This window comes from Hippocampus bargibanti, linkage group LG09 (assembly GCF_051943395.1).
Source record: "Hippocampus bargibanti isolate YZ-2025 linkage group LG09, ASM5194339v1, whole genome shotgun sequence".
Taxonomy (NCBI): Eukaryota; Metazoa; Chordata; class Actinopteri; order Syngnathiformes; family Syngnathidae; genus Hippocampus; species Hippocampus bargibanti.
The window spans coordinates 17,381,394-17,400,219 of record NC_142742.1 but is presented as its reverse complement, the minus strand read 5'-3'; the positions used below and the strand labels follow the sequence as shown (position 1 = coordinate 17,400,219).

Here is an 18,826-nt window from a genome sequence, read left to right as displayed (position 1 = left end):
CTGCAGAGAGACTGTCAGGTCAGTCAAAACAGAGGCAGCACCACGCCTCCCTTCTTAAAGCTACGGCGCACTGCTGTGCGCGTCAGACACATTGATTCGTAAAAACCGAAAGGTGCAAATCGAGAATCTTGTCATTATTTTTTATGTGTTGCACGTGGCCACATATTAACGGTGTAACAAACAAATGAAGAATTATTTCTGGTTATAATTCGTTTAGTCGTGCAGCCATTGTAAATCATGTGTGTGCTAAATATTCTGCAAATAAACCCTTCGAATTACTGTTCATCGACTTCAGCCTTTATTTAGATGACTCATCATCCGATATTAACAAACATGCGGAGGAAAGAAGGCTACTCTCCCCCAACACAAACCAAACTTTTTCCAAATTGTAGATTAAATTAGCCTTTATACAGTGAAGAAATTACATTTCACAGCAGCAAAGTGGAAAGGAAAGAAGTAGAAAAACAAAATAAAAGCGACTGTAAAGACAGCCAGTCTCGCGGAGCCATCTTGAAGTCATAACAACAACAAAAACAAAAATAACAAATAATGCGACACAACCCAAAAGATACAGACAGTCATTCAATCTGAAGCATTTTCTGCACCCACTTTGTTGTCTGAAGCAGTTCTAGATCAGTGGTTCTTAAACTGGGTTTGATCGAACCCGAGGGGTTTGGTAAATCGGTCTCAGGGTTCGGTGGATCCCCAGCCCCAGAGGTCCACCCCTCAGTCTAGTCTGCGGGCACAGTCATTGAAAGTGTTTTGACTTCATGCACTGCGTTGGTTTTGTTATTTGAACTAAGTGATGTTAATGCACAATTCATTCCGTGCACCTGAATTAAAAAAAATAATGTTTTATTTTTTATGAAAGAAGGGTTCGGTGAATGAGCATATGAGACTGGTGGGGTTCGCTGCCTCCAACAACTTTAAGAACCACTGTTCTAGGTGAAATAAAGAGGAAAAAAAGGTTTATTTCACCGGTGGATCAGTTTTATATTGCCAAGCTGCTGGAACGGCAATTCAGTGTCCCCTTGGTATACATGGGTATAACACTTCATGCCTTGGGAGTTTTAACATAATTTTTGTTGTAGGTTTTAATTGCAGTCCATGTAAAGCAATGGATGCGCATATTTTGTCTTTTGTTCGGCTTTTTGTGCATTATGTTGAAGTGTATTGAGGACCTTCATTTAAAAAACAGCATTGTGCTTTGCTGGCACTTGCCATCTTGGTCCGAAAGAGCTACGTTGTAATGAACTCAGTTTCATGCAGCGGCCGAACATCAACACCTGCAAAGCCTTTTCTCCTGGCCAAAACTATCTGAATCACAGACTGATGTTAATTATGTTTTGTCCATGAATACTTATTAAATAATTTATAATAAAATAATACTTTTCCTCCGTCGCGCTGCTTCCAGACGTGTTTTCACATTTAAGCATTTAACCAATCACATTTCAGCCATCATTTGTTACCAGGGTAAGAAATCTACTTGCATGCTTTCACAATAATCAGTCGCGAGCTGCATAAGCAAATGTACTGTGTTGATTCAATGGCTGTTTTGTCAACCCACAAAGGCTGAAGAATGAGAAGAAAATGATTTGGTTTGCAGATTTACTGTGCAAGCCAGTTTTCAAGAAAAGTTGGACATAATTAAGAAAGGTCGGCTTGCATAAATCGCAAATAATTATAATAATTATAATAATTGCAATTTTATGAGGTTATTATTGATGCTTCATCATCCTTCGCCAATCGTCTTTGCAGTGTGAAAGAGCGACTTCTGACCCCATATCATGAATCCACACGTTGATGGTAAAAACTCAGTTTAATGACAGTATTTCTTTCTTCACAAGTTATTTCCTGGCTAACAGTACCCTGTAGTACAGTACAGGACGTGTAGAAAATGACACCACACTTTTTTACATTGGCAGCTGTGGATAGATTCAGGTGTAGCACTACTGAAGGCCGAGGAGTGACAATCATGGCCCGCCAATGGTTTCAGATTGACAAAAGTAGTACTTTGCTCCAACTCAAATTACTGTACCAATTTTGTTATGCAACCCATTAAACCCTGACATGCTACATATTGCACATCACACATTTAATACATCAAAAACAGTTTGCAGAGTATAGTCTGGTGTCTCAAAGCAGGCATTTAATCCTCTAATATATGAAGAAACCAAGTGAGTGAGTGGCAATATTTTTTACCTCTCCATAGCCAATAATCATTCATTAACATTAACATTTAGCTTGTAGTCGACGTGCACATTCCACCATGATGTCCCTGATCCACTGATGGAAAGATGCTTTGATCCTCTCTTTCATCTAGAACTGTTTCATATAACAAAGAGGGTACAGAAAGTGCTTAAGAATGACTCTCTGTGTCTTTGTGTTGTCATATTGTCCTTGTTTGTCATATTATTTGTTATTTAGTTTTTTTTTTTAATTCTTTTGACTTCAAGACGGCGCCGCGAGTGGCTGCCTTTCCAGCAGCTTATGTATTTTGTTTTTCTACTTTCATTCCTTTCATCACTTTGCTGCTGTGAAATGTAAATTTCGCCAATCCAATTAACTGCCAATTCAAGAGAACCCCTTTAACCTATGGTTCAAGCAGACATCAACTTGAATTTGGTGTGTTTGAGAAACAGCCATATCCAGCTGTGCTATTTGGGTTCATGAGATTATTTGTAAGCACAAAGTAGTTGAAAACAAAGTTGATGATACCCACAGTAATTCAATTGTCTCGATGAAATAAAATATCTGTCACATTAATTACAACTTGAGTGGCATTATTGTTGTTCCCAGTATTGTGTTGTCTGTATTGTTCCTGAGGTTGTGCATTTTTGTGCTGATTGGATTTATTAGATGGCACTTTTTTAATAGATGAATGTCATGATGACTTCATGTTTTAGCCAAACAAAAACCAACAGTTGGAAGTAATCTAATGAGGGTGTAAATGGATAACTACTAATCACTTCCACCCATGCTGTTTACTCAAGAGGCACTCTAGCGAGGATGTAGTGGGAAACTGAAGTTTGCTCAAACGGCCTGAAGAAAAACTGATACCGATACAGCAATATCCAACAACCATCCGCACTCACAATCACACCATGGGACAATTTGGTGTCTTCAATAAGCCGGACATGCATGTTTTTGAAATGCAGGAAGAAAACGGAGTACCCGGAGAAAACACATTCAGGCACAGGGTAGCTTGATAATTCCACACAGTAGCCGCAATCAAACCCTGCACCTCTGCACCGTGAGACCAAAGTGCAAACCAGTCGACCACTGGGCCTCACTATACTGACTCTAACAACAACCACAGCACCACCACCACCACCAAAAACATCAACAAAACAACAACAACAACAACAACAACAACAACAACCATCATCATCATCATCATCATGTCTGAGTTTGTGTAAATCGGACTTTTGATGAATCAGAATCAGAATCATCTTTATTGCCAAGTATGTAGAACACACAAGGAATTTGTTTTCGGTCGAACACGCTGCACTAGTATCATCAGCAAAAATATTGCAAAGAGGCACTATACAATTCCATTTGGGCTACTGTTCAAAGAGTTATTCGCTTGGGGGAAGAAGCTCTTGAAATGTCTGCTGGATTTGGTGCGCATGGATCGGTAGCGCCTGCCTGAGGGGAGTAGCTGGAAAAGGTGGTGGGCAGGGTGCGGGGGGTCCAGTATGATTTTCCGCACCCTAGTTTGGAGTCTTGCAGTGTGCAAGTCCTCGAGAGTGGGTAGGGCGGTGCCAATATTTTTTTTCCGCCGTCCTAACTGTCCGTTGAAGTCGGATTTTGTCCATTTTTTGTGGCGGCCCCGAACCAAACAGTGATGGAAGAACGCAGGATGGATTCGATGATAGCCGTGTAGAAATGTTGCAGCACCTCCTGTGGCAGACCATGCTTCTTTAGCAGCGTCAGGAAGTACATTCTCTGTTGGGCCTTTTTTAGGATAGAGTTGGTGTTGACTTCCCACTTCATGTCCTGGGAGACTGTGATTCCCAGGAACTTGAAGGTCTCAACGGTTGACACCAGGCAGTTGGATAGTGTGAGGGGTAGCTGTGGTGATGGATGTTTCCTGAAGTCCACCATCATCTCAACTGTCTTGAGCGCGTTCAGCGCCAGGTTGTGACGGCTGCACCAGAGGTTCAGCTGCTCCACTTGTTGTCGGTACGCAGACTCGTCGCCGTCTTTGATGAGACCGATGACCATGGTGTCGTCTGCGAACTTTATGAATTTGACAGCTGGGTGCGTTGAGGTGCAGTCATTCATGTAGAGAGAGAAGAGCAATGGAGAGAGGACGCATCCCTGCGGGGCTCCAGAGCTCGTGGTTCGTGTTGAGGATGATATTTTCCCCAGTCTGACCTGTTGTGTCCGTCCTGTCAGGAAGCTGAGTACCCACTGGCAGATCGTAGGGAACATTCCAAGCTGGAGAAGTTTGGGGATGAGGAGTTCTGGGATGATGGTATTGCACGCAGAGCTGTAGTCCACAAACAGGATCCTTGCGTAGGTTCCTGTGTTGTCGAGGTGGTCGAGGATGTGGTGCAGTCCGATGTTGACTGCATCCTCCACAGACCTGTTTGCCCGGTAGGCAAACTGAAGAGGATCTAGCAGAGGTGATGTTCTTTAGGTGGTTCAGCACGAGGCGTTCAAAGGACTTCATGACCACAGACGTCAGAGCAACAGGTCTGTAGTCGTTCAATCCCGAGGGTGCTGGTTTCTTTGGAACTGGGACGATAGTAGACTGTTTGAAGCAGGATAGGACTTCACACTGCTCCAGGGATCTGTTGAAGATTCGTGTGAAGACCGGAGCCAGCTGGTCAGCGCAGACTTTCAGGCAGGAGGGGGACACTCTGTCAGGTCCCGCAGCTTTCTTGATCTTCTGCTGCTTGAAGAGCCGCCTCACGCCCAGTTCGTGGATCTGTAGGGCATAGGGCGGAGATACGGTAGTTTCTGGTAATGGTGGGCATATGAGGGAAATGGGGGTTCCCTTTTTAAATCGGCAAAAGAATGTATTAAGGTCATCAGCCAGACCATTGTCGTACACTGCCTGGGGTGATGGTAAACGATAATTTGTTATTGCTTTCAGGCCATTCCACACCGATGCAGAGTCGTTAGCGGAGAATTGTTTGTTAAGCCTCTCCGCATAACTCTTCTTTGCGATGTTAATTTCCTTTGTCAATCTGTTTCGGGCGAGTTTGTAAAGCGCTCGATCGCCGCGTCTAAATGCGGACTCTTTCTCTTTCCTAAACTGCCTGGGTTTGGGAATGAACCACGGCTTGTTGTTGTTGAATGAGCGGAAGGACTTTGTTGGTACACACATGTCCTCACAGAAACTAATGTATGATGTTACAGTGTCTGTGTATTCATCCAATGTGCCCGTTGAAGTTTCAAAGACGCTCCAATCAGTGCAGTCTAAGCATTCTTGTAGCGCTAACTTTGCTTCATCAGTCCATTTTTTAACTGTCTTGAGTACCGGTTTTACACATTTGAGTTTCTGTCTGTATGTGGGAATTATGTGGATTAAATAGTGGTCAGAAGGACCCAATGCTGCATGCGCCACAGACCGGTATGCACCTTTCAGTGCTGTGTAACACTGATCTAGAATGTTTATTTCTCTGGTGAAACAGTCAATATGCTGCTTGTATTTGGGAAGTTCACGGTTTAGACGCGTTTGATTAAAATCGCCCAAAATGATCAAGGGTGACTCTGTGTATTTTACTTCGAGTTCGTTTACATGGTCCGCTAGCGTTTGTATACACGCGTTAGCATTAGCTTGTGGCGCGATGTACACGGCGACGAGAATAAAGGAAGCAAACTCACGTGGCGAGTAGAATGGCTTGCAGTTGAGAGACAGCGATTCCAAGCCAGGGCTGCAGTGTGCGTCGAGCATCGTGACATCGGTGCACCATTCTTCGTTGATGTAGAAGCATATTCCACCACCTTTGGATTTCCCCGATTGCCCCGTGTCGCGGTCGGCTCTGAGGAGACGGAAGCCGGGTAGCTGTAGCGCGGAATCCGGGTGGCGGTCACTGAGCCAGGTCTCAGTGAAGCACAGCTCAGCAGAGCGTGCAAATGTTTTATTGGTTTTTGTGAGAAGAAGTTCGTCCATCTTGTTTGGTAGTGAACGTAGATTAGCGAGGTGGATCGATGGGAGCGGCGTTCGAAATCCACGCTGCCGTAGCTTGACGAGCACGCCGGCTCGCTTACCCCTCCTACGCCGACGTCTCAAAGCTCCGTACAGAGCTGCTACGCCGCTCGCGAGCAGCCCCGAAAAACCTTGTAGATTTTGGTGTGTCGGTGAAAATAGTCCAAAAGTGGATTCCCCAATGCTCAGTAACTCTTCCCTCTTGTAACTGAGTCGCGTAGGGTCGCAAAAAACAAATGAAAATGACAAAACCAGGAACAATACTAGGGAGCGTATGACCGAGGTTGCCATTCGCGGCGCCATCTTGGATGAATTTGCTGCTCTTTGCAATAGACATAAATGGCATATACAATTCCATAAATCCTCTGTGTCACTGCAAACATGCAGTGTCCTCAGAGTGACACCACCGTAAATGAAGTGTTTTTTTTCCAATGAAGTCAGTAATAAGGGAGGTACAGTTTTGAACACCTCACTGCCTGATTTCAATCAGGGAAATAGATGATCCTACGACTGTCATCGTGCCACGGTTAAAGACTGGAAGTCTGAACAATTTGTGATAATATCACATTTTCGCTCATTCTGCACAGAAAGCCAAGAACAACATCGAGTTGGTTGCATCTGTGTTTCGATGTTTCAAGACGTGCCTTGAATTGACAAGTTGAACATGTGAAAAGGTCTCGTCAACACCTTGTGATCCCAGGAGCGTCTGGGAGAACAGCATAATTTCTAACTGATTTAACAGACATGCACATGTCCTGTAGGTCTAGTCAATGAGCTATAATGTAAAGTGAAAGAGAAAGTAGAGGAGGGGATACATGATATTTAAACTAGACAGCTTAGATAGTTTTCAAATGGGTTTCCCTTTAAAATACCCCTGCTCTTGCAAAATAGAGGTTAAGACTTCATTTTGTCTCATGGATCTAGTCTACAGACGCATGCTTTATAATAATGCTTAATAATAATAATAAATAATACAGTGATGAGAAGGTTTCTTCAGCCGTCATTTGTACTTTTTTGAAGGTGTCGAACGTTTCGCCTCCTATCCAAGAAGCTTCGTCAGCCTACAGACGACAGCTGAAGAAACCTCATCGATGGACCACTCCTGTACGACTGAGAGCTTACACAGACGTAAATAATAATACATTTCATTTATAAGCGCCTTTCAAAACTCTCAAGGACACTTTACAGTCTTAGGATATTTTTTTCTACGGCTGATCAGCGGCAGCCTCACGCACCAGTGTTCACTAAACCCGGAAGTAACATCAATGGCCCAGTGGGAGTTTGAAAAGACACCTACTATTGCACTATTATATTACTTCTCATCCTAACAAGTAACACATGAATGTGTTGAGTACACTGCCAAAATACTTTTAAAAGGAAAGTTTATCCCAAAACTTCTTTTCAACATATTCTATGTTCTGCTAGTCTCAATGTGGCATTCCGATTAGTAGTGTATTTGTGCAACATGAGTTAAGCAGAAAAATGCACCTGTTTTTGTCCATATCAACGGGCAGCCATTTTTCCACTTGCTGTCAACTGAAAATGACTCAGCAAACAATCGTGGCACAGCATCAGCAAACAGGACACTATCAGCTCCTGTCATCACAGTCAAAGTGATGCCAATGATGATGATGTCATGTACATGTGCGCACGGAAATTGAACTAATATTTTATTTGGAGACAACATTCTTATCATTCAGAAACAAAGCTGACCAATATGGAAAGATGATCAATTTTCATGTTGATCAGGCGGTTGCTGCTCAATGAATGAATATATTGATGACATCACATCCAAGATGCTTGCGTTAACTCAGACATTGTTAAATTGGTAAGCAAAGGATGTATAAAACATAACAATGGTACTGTATGACCAAGTACATTAAACGGCACATGCATAAATTAACCGTAAATTTTTCCGATCCGCTTTATCCTCACAAGAGTCGCGGGAGGAGATGGTGCCAACCAGCCCTATTTGGGCAGCCGGCGGCGTACACCCTGAAACGATTGCCAACTAATCACAGGATAAACAGAGACTAATAACCATCCGCGCTCACAAGCACACCTAGCGACAATTTAGAGTGTTCAATCAGCCTGCCACGCCTGTTTTTGGAAAGTGAAAGGAAACCCGAATGTCGGGAGAATTCTTCTGCAGGCACAAGGACAACATGCAAGCTCCACACCGGTAAGCTGGAGACGGAACCCTGCTGAACTTCTCCACTGTGAGGTTGATGCCCTAACCACTCAACTGTAGCCCCAACTGCATAAATAAAATGAAATGAAAATAAAAATACTGTGTGTGAGTTTTTCTTCGATGAGTCATCCCAGGATTATTATCAGATGACGCCTCCATTAAAACCAGAGGCAGTTTTTGTGTACTGGAAGACAAAAGTGGCAATTGAACTGACACAAGTTTTACAGGCCCTTTTTATCATGTTAAGATTTTTGCACATCTCCTGTACTGTTATGATTCCTCCAGTATCTGCCATAAATAATGATCACTACACAACAGTAAGACCAATATTTTTTATTCCCCCACCCCAAAAAAAAGAAAAAAGGGCACTTTAGTTTCTTACTCTACACCATTACTCTTTATAGATCCATATCTTGCCTCGTGCTGACACTGCATGAGTCTCACAACAAAGAATTGCTAATACCTCTTGTCCTAATTTCTTCCATATAACCCCTCTAACCAGACAGTGTATACTGTGTTACAACAGTACTATGATATTGAATATCTTAAAAGTATAATCAATTTTACATGTTTATGAGGACAGATTCTGTTCCCCTGATTCAAGGCATCCTGGGTGACACTTTCTTCATAAACTATTATAGCCCAAGTGATTTTTTTTCCAAATTGGCTTCCAGTGTCGAGTCATCCTCTGCCACGGAATCCCAAATTTATGCCCAGACGTTACTCAGATGTGTTTGCCTTGTAAAGTGCCAGTTGAATTGTTTCCTGTTATTTAAAGCGTCTTGTTTCTCCTCACTCGGCATTCTCTGTACAGCTGACCCCGCTGTGCTCTTTGACACAGCACAGAGGCACTCTTTTGTCCATGGAACTGCATGCTCTGCTAGTCCCCCCTCACCCCCAATGGTAATCTGCTCTCTATTTTATCCTGTTGTATGTAACCTCTCTTTGATGTCATGTGATGGTAGAGAGTGAAGGTCAATCTGTCTAAATCAAAACATCCACATTAGTTTTAACCCTGAAACAATAGCAGGTCAATTGTCTATGTTGCTTCCTTTCTCCTTTTCCTGGAATGGGATCATGCTCTTTGGTCAGCATTCTTACACTGGGTATTCAATGTAATGTAACATCCACCCATCTATTATCTGATCTGTTTATCCTCAACAGGGGTCGTGGGTGTCCTGGAGCCTATCCCAGTTGTCTTTGGGCAGCAGAGAGGTATACCTTGAACTGGTTGGCACAAATAGACAACCATCCATTCGCATTCACAAAAAGCTGATTACCCGAAACAGAACTCAAATGCACAACTTCTGCACATTAATATAGACATGCTAATTAGTCAAGCACCGTGCAACCCCAACAACATTCTTTTGTGATTGTTCTCATTATAATCACAGAGTTGAAGCCTATTCCCTCCATCCATCCATCCATCCATCCATCCATCCATCCATCCATCCATGCATCCACCCACCCACCCAGCCACCCACCGACCCATCCATCCATCCATCCATCCATCCATCCATCCATCCATCCATCCACCCATCCATTGTCCCAGCCGCTTATTCTCACAAGGGTCGCTCCCTGGGACGAATCATTTTAAGTATGTTACGAACACACAAGGAATTTGTCACGACTCGTCTGAGCCACTCGAGTAGTCCAGCAAACAAGTCAGTCTGACAAAATACAGTTTACATTTACAACATAAACACAGTCGTTTTTCCTTCCGGGCTTCCCGATCCTAAGCTTTAACAATCCAGTTACTGAGGTTGTTCGTGCAGCAGGACTGTTGAGGCCACAACATCTTAGCTGCAAAGAACACTTTGTCACTCTCATTTAATGCTTAACATGCTTTCTAAAGGTCTCAATCATCGGTTGATGGAAACCAAAAAATATGCCAGCATAACTGCACCACTGGAGCATTATTTTATTTGCAGGTTCTTCAAATGAGTTGTATGTCTGTATTTTGACATATGCATGCTGAGGTTTACAGATTTTCAGTGACAACATCATCTGCACCAACCTGTGCATAGAAACTCTTTGGCCTAATTCATTGTGACATTTTGAAACAGATCAATATCTGGATGCTCACATATCCCACAGGACTACTCGTGTAGTACCAAGACAAGTTGATTTACCGAGACGTCATGTCGGTTCGAGTTTTTACCATTCGTCACATTGTGGGATGGTAGGAGCATAGCAGACAAATAACTGCATTTTTCTATCATTTTTTTTATCATCCTTTGACCTCAGGGGCTTCAAGGGGTAACCCTGTGCTTGATTTGTGTGAAATTTTGAGTAAGGCCGTAATTCGGCACACAAGCGCATAACATGTATATTGCTGTGACAAGGAATTTGGATGCAACAATGCTCTAAAACAGCAGGGATTTGACCGGCCTACAATGGCCTACCTCAAATTCCTTGCAGGCATTTCCTCGGTTTTTATGTAAGACTGTTTGTGTGCTGAACCATCACCTGGCCCTGGCTCCTGTCAGTAAGCACAAAAGTTGCCAGCATTTGGTGGGTTTGTGACGGAAAATGTGGAGAAAGTGGATTTAATATCGGCACGGCCAATAAAGGCCTGAGTGTGTCATTCCAGCTGCAAATATTTATCTTGTCCTCTTTCAACCCTGTCTCATTTCATATCTATTTATTTTTGCTCTATTACACCACACGGTCTTGTGCTACTCTTTCATTACTATAAAAACTCACATGGAAATTGTCATCACTGTTACTCCCATGCCTCACACGTGCAGCAGGCCAAGCGCATGCAGCTGCTGCACTCGTGAAGAGATGGAAGGAAGGAAATACAGGTTGATGGATGTGGGTCTCAACTCAATCAACAACCATACACTGTACACTGAAAGAACACACCCGCCGAATGAATTAAACTACAGAAGGACCTCAAATTTGCAATTCCTCAAGAGTTCACATACTTTTACACAATAGCCCAATATTTGCAAGAAGAAGATTCCTGGGTAGTCTCACTAAATTTGGTATATTCAGAAGGAAATATTTACTTTGGTTCAGTGGTAAACACATTTTTAGATGTTTATGGGTGTTAAAATCCACATTGTACCTGGGAATTTTGTGCAGATTTATGCAATTTAATACCACCATCCCCACTACAATTAGAAAACATCAAGCTGTACACAAAATGGCATGAAGCAGCATGCAAATTTGACCGAACATAATCATTTGTGACTCTAAAGTGTCCTTGAGAGTTTTGAAATAATAATAATAATAACAATAATAATAATAATAATAATAATAATAATAATAATAATAATAATAATAATAATAATAATAATAATAATAATAATAATAATAATAATAATAATACAGTGATGAGAAGGTTTCTTCAGCCGTCATTTGTACTTTTTTGAAGGTGTCGGACGTTTCGCATCCTATCCAAGAAGCTTCGTCAGCCTACAGACGACAGCTGAAGAAACCTCATCGATGGACCACTCCTGTACGACTGAGAGCTTACACAGACGTAAATAATAATACATTTCATTTATAAGCGCCTTTCAAAATTATTATTATTATTATTATTATTATTATTATTATTATTATTATTATTTGTTTGATGAGCCTCATTTGGGGGTCTTATTTGCTGAAATCAAACTGTGTTAAAATTCAGAACATAATGTCTTGAATCATTGCTCAGCACAATTTGAAAGAGTGCATTTGAACCAAAGCTACTTTATTATTATTATTATTATTATTATTATTATTATTATTATTATTATTATTATTATTATTATTATTATTATTCACATTAGGGGATTTATTGACAAGTGATGACTTGGAAATTCTTCAGATGGCGTTTAGTCCAACAAAGATGGCTTGCAAGCCCCTGGTGGCTCATCATTGTTAAAATCATGTCAACGGTTATACTGTGGAAAAGATTAAAATGATAAATGTCTGAATTTCTTCGGGGACTTGTATCTCAAAATGCAAACAAATCAGGTCCTTCGAGGTTGACATTTTTGTTTCCACCGCAGTTGCATTTCGCTTGCCCTAAATATGTTGCAATATTTTGGAATCAGATACTTAGCAAGTCTCGACATAATACCGATTATGCAATGATGACCTCGAAAATCCTGTCCCGCTAAAAATATCCACCAAAGGAGACGCTGCAAAAAAAGATAATAATAAACAAGGTATGTGTCATGTTTCTCAACCAAATGGATTCATTGTACATGCCGGGAATAGTGTGCAAGTACTCAGATGAATATTCCTCAAGCAGTATTCAAAGAAAGCTGTATGATAACTAACAGTCATTGACAAGCAAAAAGGCAACTAAACAAGAGTGTTGTTAGCAGTGGAAGATTCTGAAAAGTAAAGATGCTGAAATAAAAGGTTTTATCTGACTGCTTGAAACAACAATAGACATGAATGCCTCTTCATACGAAATGTTACAAAACGTCTCACCAGGAAAATGTTTTCACCAGTCGGTCGCCCGGTCACGATGCTGAAGTTTGCCTTGGACATTTTTGAAGAATTGTTAAAAGCCGACAAAAAGCAAACGTCCTTTGATCAGTTCTTTACAAAAAGGCAGGCAAAACTCACTTCTGCGAGATAATATACTAACGTGGTCAAAAGCTGTTAAATGACCGTCATTTTTAGTACTTATCCTATTCTGTTTTTTTACATGATGCACAACTCTCATTTATTGTGCAAAGAAATTTCTACAGCCAATTAATTTCATAAGCGCCTTTCATGGTCTGATACAAGCCACAGTGAGTAGTAGAGCTTTGAAAGGCGCTTATAAATAAAATGTATCAGTAGTAGTAGTAATAGTAGTAGTAGGAGGAGGAGGAGTATTAAGAGTAGTAGTAGTAGTAGTAGTAGTACTAGTCGTAGTAGAATTACCGGTAGTAGTAGTGCTTAAAATGGCGCTTATAAATGAAATGTATCATCCATCCATCCATTTTCCGTACCGCTTATTTTGTGTTTTGAAAAAATATATTATGTAAACTTTATTTCATTCATTGAAGGTGTTCCTTATAGTCTGGTGCGCCTTATACATGGAAACAGTTTGAAAATACACCATTCATTTGGAGTGTGCCTTTACTCCGGTGCGCCTTATCCACCCATCCATCCATTTTCCGTACCGCTTATTCCTCATTAGGGTAGCAGGGGTGCTGGAGCCAATCCCAACTGTCTTCGGGCACAAGGCGGGGGACACCCTGAATTGGTTGCCAGCCAATCGCAGGGCACACCTAGGGACAATTTGAGGTGGTCAATCTGCGTGCTATGCATGTTTTTGGAGTGTGGGAGGAAACCGGAGGACTTGGAGAAAACCCACGCGGGCCCGGGGAGAACATGCAAACTCCACACAGGGAGGCCGGACCGGGACACGAACCGGCGACCTCTGCACTGCGAAGCCGGTGTGCTAACCATTCGAATACCAATGTATTATTATTATTATTATTATTATTATTATTATATAATGAAGTCCAAGATGGCGCCCGAGTAGGCAGCCGTCAGCAAGTGCTCTCAGGAGCCTTGTTTTTTTTGTTTTTGTTTTTGTCTTGTTTTGTCTTTTCTTTTGTCACTTTGTGTTGTTGTGTGTCGTGTGGAATGGATGCGGATTGTTTTTCAGCATTTTTGACCACGACATTCATCAAGGAGGAGACTGTGCTGAGCGGTTGCGCCTTTTCGGCAGCATGAATATGCCAGTACTGTTTTTCAATGGGAGGAATGTCGGTGCCATTCGACTGTCATCGCTGGACACCAAAGGGGCCATTGTGCTTTTTTGCACCTGTAATGGGCAGCATCTTCACGGTCCCGCTTTGTTCAGCGGAAAGGTCGGTGCTGTTGGACAGTCTGCAGCTGGATGGATGCATGGCTTGAGGAGCCCGAGATAAGAAGAAAGGAACGTCAGCGCAGAGTGCCGATGCGTATGTGGAACTGTTGCGGCTTGGAATTGAAGCAGATTTATGTGGAACAGGAGATGTGAGACAATCTCTTTTCGTCAATGGATGCTACAGCTGCGTGTTTGATTTCAACATTTAGCTTGTAGTTGACGTGCACGTTACACCATGATGTCCCTGATCCACTGGTGGAAGGACACTTTAATCCTCTCCTCTTTCATCTAGAAATGCTTCATGTCATCACAAAGAGGGTACAGCAAGTCTTGAAGAATGAATGACTCTGTCTTTGTTTTGTCATATTGTCTTTGTATCATATTATTTGTTATTTAGGTTTTTTTTTTGTTCTTTTGACTTCAAGACGGCGCCTCGAGAGTGGCTGCCTTTCCAGCAGCTCATGTATTTTGTTTTGCTACTTTCATTCCTTTCATCACTTTGCTGCTGTGAAATGTAAATTTCTCCACTGTGAGACTAATAAAGGCAAATCCAATCCAATTATTATTAGCATTAGCATTTGCTATCTATTAGCATTTGCTCGCTATTTGCTATCTATGAGCAATCTGGCTGGCTAGCTAGCGATCTATTCACTATCCAGCTGGCTGGCAATCTAGCTAGGTATCTGTTGGCTATCAATTGGCTAGCTAGCTTGCTTTCTATCTGAGTTACTTCTGGGTTGAGTGAAGGCTGGCACATGTGGCTGCCGCTGCTCACCCACAGAAAAACTTATCCTGTGTCTGTAAAGTGACCTTGAGAGTTTCTAAAAGAAATGTATTATTATTATTATTATTATTATTATTATTATTATTATTGAAAAGTACATTTTTCTGAAATTCAATTTTTCCCTGACACTTTCTTTTCCAGAATAACAAATCTAAATGAAACCCAGCCCATGTCTCAATGCTGGTCTATCCTCAAACTCACCTCTCCCTAAGAGAGTCATATACAGTATTTGAGGAATGCAGACTGAAGTTTGATATGGCCTGGCCTAGCAAGCAAAACAGAGGGCAGAAGCCTCAGAAAATAACACAGAACCAAAGCCCAAAAGAATTCCCTTGGACACAACGACTGACCAGAAAGCTGTGCAGTGGAGGAGAAGTCTGCCTTAAATAGCTCCCTCAGACTCCACTGCTGTAGTTTGCCTCTGATAGACAGACAGTCAGCCCTTTGGTTTTATGCGTTGTTTTACCATAACTGAATTTAAATTCAATACATATGCAGCCACAGCGGAAGTAATATTCTCGATGAAAGTCTGTGTCAAACGGAAAGTGTTTTTGGGCAACATTTGACCATAAAAGGGTGTTCTTGACTAATGTTTTTTTTTACTTGGGATGAACAATCAAAGAAACAAACAAACAAATAAATAATTATAAGTAACCTGATCCTGTTTATCTGTATGAGAGACTCATTGGACTCAATTCAAGGTCTAGTCTGTGCTGTAGAAGATTTGAACAGCCTCACACATTTCTACGTCTCTCATGGGTTAATTCTTTCTTCAAATCAAAATCATGCAGGGCCAAAATTTGCAGTATGTATAATATCATCAAGAACGAAATAAGTAGTTTTTGCAAAATAAAGCCAAACTACAGCTCATAACCTTGTGTATACGTAGGGATTGAGAATCTGCAATTAACGGGTACCAGTTTTAAACTGACAATTTCGTTTTGATCATTTTTCATTGTAATTCGTTTCTGCCATTTTGAGGGAAAGAGAGGCTGGGAAGTTCCACAATTTTCCATAAACATGCCACGAACTCTGGCATAGCAGCTCTGTTAAAATTCATGACCCCTAAAACACTGATTTCTGTTTGGCCTATTGCAGGTACGTGCTTACTGTCCTAAAAATGTTTCAAAATATGGTCAGGAGAAAAATTAGTTATCCAGCAAAACAAAACATCAATAAACACCACAATAGTTTAATTTTGAGATCCAAAAATGGCAACTTTTGCATTTACCAAAGATTTTATGACAGCCATGTTTCCTGTGCCTTTCCTTGACCTCCAGCCAGACACCATCAATGATTATGGACATTTACATGTTCTCTTTCGGCAGCCATCTTTATAAATCTCATGTACCGGCCCTGAAGGAAAGTACCAGCATCATCACTTTACAAATTATAGCTTTGCCATTCATCACAGAGTATGACTTTTATCGAGTCCGTGAATGCCGATGCAACCTTGTCTTTTTCTCTTTCGCTATTGTATGTGGATCCCATTGACAGTGTCTTCTAGCGTTTTTGCAGATGTTAACTCCAATTTCCCTTCAACAGGCATTGTTTGGTATTGCTGTGTATTTTTTTTCCATTTTGTGACGTATTGCTTTAAGTTTTCTGTCCTGATGCTTTGATGTCTTCCTTGGTTTCCCAATGTGCTTGCCTTGAAAAACTTTCCATGTTGTTTGTACTTGGTACAGCTTTTTAGATACAGCTGTCTGTGAACCACTAGCATCTTTTGCAGCAATGCATGCTGATTTACCTCATTGTTGAAGTTTTATCGTCCTCCATTCTTCAAGTTGACATCTCACATGTTGGAGCCATGATACTTATCAGTCACACTTGTTGCAACAGCTCTCAAACGTCTGATCATTTCGTTTAACTGCAGACCATTAAGTAAATCTAATCTGATGCAGATGTTAGTTTAAGGAATATCATTTTGTGTAGTGATTCCATGTATCGTATTGTTCGCACTATAAGGCGCACCTAAAAGCATTCCATTTTCTCAAAAGCTTACAATGACTTATGATCCTATGCGCCTTATATATGTATCAATCTTCCGATTTCTTAGACCAAGTATTTAAAAAATTCTATAAAGCACTACAACTTACAGCTATGCATACGCTCCCCAATTTACAAACATTCGAATTAAGAATAACGGTACATAGTACGAACAATTTTGCGGGTACAGTATGTCGAAGAATGTTCAGACAGAGATGCTGTAAGCTAGATTTTGTATTGCGGGCCTTTTTCCGGCCGAGCTCGCTTGCGATTGGCTGCTTACTGTGCTTCACGCACACGTACGCACACAGACACATTAGCTTTTTCAAGGGCTGGATGTTTACACAACAGACACCAATGCTGACCAATCAGCGCTATGTGTGATGCCAATGATTTCAGGCCCCGATCCGCCGAGCTCGCTTACGATTAGCTGCGTAGAGTATGTGGGTGGGGAGGAAATCCCTCTTCCCCGTTGACGCTCTGAGGAGGAGGCGCGACTTGGCTTACAATTGGCTGTGTGGAGTATGTGGGCGAGGAGGAAATCCCCCTTCCCAGTTGATGCTCAAGGAGGACGCGATGCATTACAAAAAGTAATGGACGCTGGCACGTAATTCAGGAATTATGTGCCAGCAGCTTCCGTAATGGCTTACTGAAGACCCAAGGATATATCTCACCATACTCCAGTAGTTAGAGCATTTGTGTTTTATACTCCTCCGTTCAGTATTTGACTTAAACATACATTCCAAACGAAATATCGCACTGAAGCAACTTATGAACAAACTCACCTCACAAACGACCACTCGGAATGTATCTCGTCCGTAAGGTGGGGAGCGTCTGTAGCGGTTGTGAAAGCTGTATTGTATTGTATTCCATTTAGTGGCTCCATACCAAACCGCAGACATTAATGTAACTTCTGTACTATGATGAGATGCGCCTAGTAAATTACAACCCTATTTAAAAATGCCATTCAGTAAAGGTGCAGTTCACACTCTGAAGCCCCTTATGGTTAGAATTTTTTTTATTTTTTTCTCAGAATTGAGTGATTCCATAAAATATATCCCTTTGCTTGTTCTAAAAATGTACCTCTTACCGAGTGACACATTTTGTTTTCTTGATTTCTTTCAGTTTTTTAAGCGTCATCTGAGACTGATAATCAAAGTTTGTAGATACACCGCACTGCACGACAAAGCAGTTGAATAGGAAAGCTTCAACAAAAATGGATCTGATTGATGAGTGCCCCCCGAGGCAAAGTCGAACTGTGCACTAGTGTTAAATCATGTCGATAAAGACAGTGCGGAACCATCTCTGTTTAGATGTTCTGCAACAACGCAAAGAAAATTGCCACCAACATGATTTTACAAACACCAAATCTCTTTATGTTTCATCTCCAAGTAGGCAATGACAAGTGGCCTCTAGCAGCTTGCTGCCATGACAGCAGGATATGGTTTCTGATCGTGCATTGGTCAAAGAGGATTCCTGCGCGAACTACAGCCAAAGATGGAACAACACACAGGGATCCACACAACCTCAAATATCAAATCACAGAGTGGCAGAATCCTCTTTGGTTTTTAATATTGGCCTATCCAGTTTCGAGGGAACAATGTAAGATGCCTTCTTAACTGATTGATCAACGTTTGTTGCTCAGCTTGTCGCATGCCCGCAATCATGTTCAACGTTGCAGTCAACGTCTATAAATATATCGCAGGCAGTCACACAGAGCACCAGGGACACACAAAACTCGACATGCGCAGTCAGTCAGCAAACCACAGTTTGGGCTGAATAAACAAGCCGTGGCAAGGACTGTTCATGACTGTTCCACACATTATTTGTCTCTTTCTCCTGATTTTAAGAGGTGATTGCAATTGAATCAATGTTTTGCTTACGATCTCT

At 41.6% G+C, this 18,826-nt stretch overlaps 1 pseudogene across 1 annotated transcript; it reads right to left on the bottom strand.

The window, feature by feature from the left end:
• Positions 1-4,835: 4,835 nt before the first annotated feature.
• Positions 4,836-6,454, bottom strand: LOC148893855 (uncharacterized; annotated as a pseudogene). The gene is made up of 2 exons (XR_016116102.1): positions 5,839-6,454; positions 4,836-4,936 (listed from the first exon to the last, which is right to left on the bottom strand). The product of XR_016116102.1 is annotated as an uncharacterized LOC148893855 (transcript).
• Between the last annotated feature and the right edge of the window lie 12,372 nt (positions 6,455-18,826).